This window comes from Astatotilapia calliptera, chromosome 1 (assembly GCF_900246225.1).
Source record: "Astatotilapia calliptera chromosome 1, fAstCal1.2, whole genome shotgun sequence".
In the NCBI taxonomy this organism is placed as follows: domain Eukaryota; kingdom Metazoa; phylum Chordata; class Actinopteri; order Cichliformes; family Cichlidae; genus Astatotilapia; species Astatotilapia calliptera.
The window spans coordinates 9,986,463-9,993,253 of record NC_039302.1 but is presented as its reverse complement, the minus strand read 5'-3'; positions in this window follow the sequence as shown (position 1 = coordinate 9,993,253).

Sequence of the window (6,791 nt, the reverse complement as noted above, 5' to 3'; positions counted from 1 at the left end):
CTTTGGTTTCCGGGTTGATCGACACATCTCATTGAAACAGTGAGCAGTGTTGTGCAGCGGCCTTTGAAGTGTGTTTTCCCTTGTTTGGTGGGTGTGTCCCAAGTACTACATACTATATGCACAAACCTGCGCTAATAAAAGGGCAGTGTACACAGCGAGTTAGTTGCCATTGTAACATAACCGGCTGTTCAATGTAACGCCACTTCTATTTAAAAAAACAAACAAAGGAAAACCAAAGATATTCTGCTACGCTTTGTTGGAAGTGAACACACCCCAGCACTGTGAAGAAGACGGGTGTGGCTTGAACAAAATGACTAAGAAGGAGTAAAATTATTTTTTCAATCCCCACCCCCAAAAATATCTAAAATGAAACAAAAACAAACAAACTTTACAATTCTGTTCAAAAAACACAGGAATCATAAAGCATTCTGGATTAGAGCAACTAGTCTGTTTTGTAAATCTTGGTCATAACCATGTGTCAATGACGTGTGATTGGCATGCTATTAGCCAATGAGCAGGCAGTTTCACAGTCAGTCCTTCTATTCTGGTCACATCCTTTAAACCAAGACGGTAGCAGTGAAAACGCTAATCTCACGGCTTCGAAACAAGATTTCAATGAACAACAAACCAGTGGATGACATCACGGTAGCTTTATCCATCTTTATTACTAGCTATAATAACAAAGTACTATATCTGGCATCCAAAGCTTCAGCAGTGCTCTCAGCTTTGATAGAAACAACTTTTTATATTGTGTTTTTTTCCACCGTCCTCTAACACTTTTCCATCTCAGATTTCCTCACTTTGCTTCATTACAAGCAAGGCCTCTTTGCATGTGCATGTCCTTTTAAATCCCCCACATTTCAGTGTGATTAAAATCTGACTGGGCCACTCCATTACCCTCCATTTCTTCTTTTTAGCCATTTCTTGGTGACATTGCTGGTGCGCTCTCTGCAAACAGAGGGGAATACAAATGGATATTTACCTATAATTCCTCATCATGTCAGCATTACTGTCCCTCGATATTCTGGTAATTAACAAAGAAGAAACGGGCCTTAATCAATTCAGGCAATTGCCGTCTTTGAACTCTGCACTGCGTGTTTTGTCAACCTAGCTGCAGTCAATAAATCTTTAGTCTTATCTAAAACGAAAAAGCCCGAGTCCATTTTCTGATGGACACGATAAAAAGCCACTCCGCTCAATCAATGAGTAAGCCCCGAAAAAAACAACTCCTGCATCGAAAGAATGCTTTAAAAAGAAATAATCATGATGTCATGTTCAATATAAACTCTGTGCACACACTGTTCAGTCTGGGTCACGTCGTGTATGATTCAGACTCTACACATGTGAGTAGACATGATTCACATGATCACTGTCATCAGATTTTCTCATCCAGTGTGCTCGAGTGGAGCAGGATTCACATCAATGCGCTTTGTGGCTTTGACCCCACAATCTCTGGAGCTCAAATCAGAGAACAGACGGTCCAGATTTCACTATGGAGGTTGATGGAGAAGCTCATTTTGTGTATACTCTCAGGTAACATTGGACTTAAAAATCCATATTTTATTTACTGGGCCCAGCTTCTCTGCTGCAAGCATTGTTGCCTTACTTCATCCTGTGTAGGTGAACTCTCTTTTATTTTTGAGCTATAATGAAGCCAAAACATTCCCACAAAGTCATCACCTTCAATTCTAGGAAACATTATTTTCTGGAATTTTGTGGCCAGACCATTAAAACAAATCTTACTAGCTGCAGTAAACAGTATCAGAGACAACAGAGCAGGGAAGAAAGATGCTGTGGATTCTAGTATAGAAGGCAGAATTTTTACATTTTGATCCCACTTCCAAAGCTTTCCTATCCAGTCTATACACATTTAGGCCTTCTAATTATGCATGTATTGTTTCGCATTCACTAATATAGTAAATTTCAGCATTTTTCTCTATACCTTTAACACCCACCCTTTTTCCTCATCCTCTCCTCCCTGCAGCTTCTTTAATGAAGTTGTATGGAGTAGAATTTTCCCTATGCTGAGACTGGATATGAAAGAGAGTCCTCAGAGTCATGGCGACACAGGGCTCTCTCCCTCCCACTAATGAGCTGAGCTTTCAATGCGCCTACTAATTAGTTCATCTATAACTCTAAGCACTCAATTACTCTCCACCAGCACCAGCACCACCACAGAGAGGCGAGAGAGGCGATAAGACTGACAAATGCCTTGGCAGTATGTTCAAGAGCTCACTCACACACACACACCAAATCGCTTTGAGCTGTGAGGCCCAGGAGAAGTTTTTCTAAACTTCCCACGCTCAGACATGCTGTTCAGGCAAAGCACATTGATCTTCACTTTCACCCTCGTTCTCTAGTGTTTTTCCCCCGTCTCTCTCTCCCTCCCACTTCCTTGATGCGTGGTTCACGGATTTACATAGATGTGCACACTGACAGATGTCCACGACGAGTGCAAGGCTTGTTAAAATACAAGTGCAGCAAGTAAGAAATGACCTCATATAAATGATATCTGTCGAGATTTATCCTGTACCCACCACTTTCCTGTATCGACTGCAAGCAGCCACCAGTCTTCACATGGACACCTACACCGCCAGGCTTCGACAAACCTTGTGGATAAAGCGTAAAATAAAACGTAGTCCTTCACACCCAACACTGAAGCACTTCTCTGCACTGACTTAGCTCAGACTTTTAAAGCTGTATTGATCAGGTTTTGGCCAGAAAACAGGAGAAAAGTATAAAACTAAGCTGCCACCACATATCACTGGATAAGCAGGTTGTTATGACTAATCTGTGAGCATATTATTGCCTCCCTTTACACACGCATAACGTGGCAGAAATTAGCCTCCTCCAAAGGGTGGCTGGCCTCTCCCTTACAGATAGGTTGAGAAGTTCAGCCATCCGGGAGGGGCTCAGAGTAGAGCCGTTGCTCCTCCACATCGAAAGGAGCCAGGTGGTTCAGACATCTGATAAGGATGCCTCCTGGGCGCCTCCTAGGCGATGTGTTCAGGGCATGTCCCGCCAGGAGGAGGCCCCGGGGCAGACCCAGGACACGCTGGAGAGATTGAATCTCTCGGCTGACCTGGGAATGCCTTGGTGTTCCACCAAACAAGCTGGAGGAGGTGGCCGGGTAGAGGGAGGTCTGGGCTTCTCTGCTTAGGCTGCCATGCCACTTATCTGGGGCCATGACCTGGCCCCAGATAAGTGGAAGAAGATGAGTGGATGGATAAAGAGAGTTTATTTAATTTTTTTCTACAGCCCTGCCGCTGTAAAAAAAAAAGAAGAAGTGCAGACTGCTTTTAATTTGGAGAACATATTCTCTGCTTTTAAAGTAATTTATTGATCTTCTACATCCTATTGTATTGTTTTTCTTTTGTTTCACATCTTGTCCTAGTTGTCACATAGTGGCGAACAGGTTTTTTCTACATCATAATAAAAAGTCAATTTTAGAACCAAAGCTAATCAGAATAACGGCTGTTTTCTGCCAAATTGACGCTTCAGCAGTGTGACCATAACATGATATGTCCATGAAATGAAATATTTCATGCATTAAAATTATTTTTGTGGACTCAACCATTCTTAATGCCAGCTATTGACATTGGGCTTATGTGATTTAGAATTTGAACGATTTTGTGGCATTTATTTTTCCGTTAAAGCTGGATTTTTCCAATTTTTGAAATACGAGTTAATAGATCTGACCAATCAGGCCGCTGCATTTAGCAATGATCGCCCTCAGAATGATGCACTGTTGCTGAATATACAATAATATGTTAATAGAAGAATAATACTATTTTACCTGTGACACGCAGGTAGATGCTGATTGATATTCCTCCGCCTTCTCAGATGTGGTTCCGGCTCTGCCAACAAGTGCTCAAACTGACATCCTGAAATATGTATGAACGCTGTTGTGATACAGCTTCAACTCCTGGATCAAACTCTAATCACTGCTGCCTTCTCCTGGGAACTGGATGAAGCCAGGATCTGTTTCTTGCGTTTTTTTGTTTAGAAACATCAAGACCAGCTCATCATGGTTTAATGTTGACTCCATTGTTTTCATAGTGCGCTTTATGAGGACGAATATTCTGCAAAAAATATATCTATAGACGATAACGTGATAAGTTTGTGTTCAAAAAATTCTGAATTTCATGTTGTTTTTTCACAACGCACTCGGTGTGTAAAGGCCTTAACTCTCATGGTTTTTTTTTTATTATAAAGTCATTATAGTAAACAAATCAACCATAACGAGTCATTACCTTTGACCTTTTCATTCTCCTAAAGAAGGAATTTCTTAGAGGACTGTCCTTACCTCACCCCTCTATTGATATCAAGCCTATAGTCAATGACCATTAATAGTCCAATGGGAACTTTTGTTGAAAACTTCCCTAAACCTATGCAAATATATAACAGGTGGAATGACCACCTCATTTGCACAGCCCAGTACCTTCCTCCTAATGCATGCACAGTCGTTTCAACAGCAAATACCCTCCACCCACAGACACACACACATCACGAACTCTGTACCGACATGCAAATCAGCGACATGGTCACCACTCTGTAAAATAATTACTAACCTACTCCACTGTATTCAAATATTACCTAAAAATGAAAGTACTTTATTCTTTATAAACAAAACTTTATTGTCTCAATACGAGATGTAGAAGCCCTCTCGTCCTCCTGACACCTGTTCTTTGCCAGCAAATATATAGCAACCAGTAATAAAAGATTAATCCAGGTGCGTGAAGGAAGCATCACAATCAAAATTCAAATTTGCTGATACAAATGTTATTATGCAAACAGATGCAAACATGTACACACATGCTTATCGCATCATAGGCAAATGTACAAGCCTCATCTTTCATTTTCTTTGTCTTCCGAGTCCCGTCCAACAAACAGGGTCTAAGTAAAGACATCACCCGGGGGCTCTGCAGCACCTCCATAAAAGAGGGCGCAGCTCAATTACCCCACCTGTCATGGACCAGAAACAGACTCAGCATGGCCACTGCTGTGGCTGGTTAGTTGAGAACTCAGTAACGCGGGTGTTAGTTAATACATACATAAACTAGTTTCACTGCATAGGAACACACTGCGTGTGCAACAGTAGTGGTAGTTAGTTGGACTTTATAGTGCGTTCACGGCTGAATCGTTTGATGCAGTCTAAAAAGTGTCAGCTGGTCGGGCTTGTTTGGACAAATGCCGGATACAGATGAACCCTAGAAAAGTTGCTCAAGCTATGAGCCAGCCACTTCATTAGGTACACCTCTGCAACTGCCTGTTCACTGAAACATCTTATCAGCTGATCACACAGCAGCATTTCAATGCATTTAGCCATGCAGACAGTCTGCTGAAGCTCAAACATCACCATCACAAGACAGGTAATTTAAGTGACTTTTAGTGTGGCATGGTTGTTTCTCCTGAGTGGAAAATCAGGATTTACACAAAATAATGGAAAAAAGAAAAAATAGTAGCAGTCATTTGAGGGAAATGTCTTGTTGACAATGGTCGGGATAGGAGCTAGCCCATACTAGGGCTGATAGGAAGGCAACAGGAACTCATATAACCACTCATCACAATCAAGATATTGCAGAAGAGCATCTCTGATTACATAACATGTTGAAACTTGAGGACTACAGAAGCCAGGTGCTAGTCCTATCACTTAAAAACAGGGAACTGAAGCTACAATATGCACAGACTCACCAAGTTAGACAAAAGAAGATTGGAAAAATCGTTGGCTGGTCAAGTGAGTCTCAATTTCTGCTGTGACATTCAAACAGTAGGGTCAAAATTTGCATAATCAAATGAAAGCATGGACCCATGCTGCCTTGTATCAAGCGTTCATGTTGCTGCTAGTGGTGTAATGGTGTGAGGTATATTTCCTTGGCACCCTTTTGGGCCCTTAGCACCAGCTTTTCACTTATGTCATAAACTTTGCAAAACAAGGCAACTACATTACACAGTAGCAGTCACAGAGTAACGGTCTACTTCAGATTGCTATGTGTATAAGAAAGTCTACTATTTAAAAAAGCTCAGTCGAATTAGGGATCTCAGCTCATGCTTCGACTTAGGGCTGTTCCATATAACGATATATATGGGATAACGATATAAAAACGTCTATCGTTTCATTTTACGCTATCGTTTGTTTTGTCGTGTCGCAAAATAAACTGTTTACGACAATATGTTTTTGATGGTCACTGTAGTGGCTATATTCATTTCTTAAAGTTCTCTCTTTCTCTTATATTTAATATAACCACACTTTTTTTATGCGTTGTTGTTAGCAACAACGACAGTAAGCCCATCGCGTGTCTGCTTGTTTATCTTCCACATAAACCTTTCACAATAAAGCTCAAGATCCTGTTGAGACTTTTCAAAATAAACTTAATCACGTAAAAGAGTATGCAGAGTGCCAGAGAGCCGCCAGGTGCTAAAAAATAAACCTTAGACTCAAACGTTAGAACAGGCTTTTCCCCGCAGCACGCCGTGTAATAAATACTCACAAAGGAAACAACTTATGTCTAAAAATGTATAGTTTCATGCTTCGGTTAAAACACTCGACTCCAGCTACACGACGCCCAGCTGGAAACACTTTATGCAAGTCGAGCTGCCTGCGATTCTCAGAATGTACATAAAATGTAAAATTTTTGTGATTTATATCGTTATCGGGATGATAGATGTCTTATATCGGGATATGAGATTTTGGTCATATCGCACAGCCCTACTTTGACTTGAGCTTCCAAGGAGCAATCCTATTACTTTCCAGTCAGCTATAGTATCTTAAACTTTCAAAGAAACTGTTC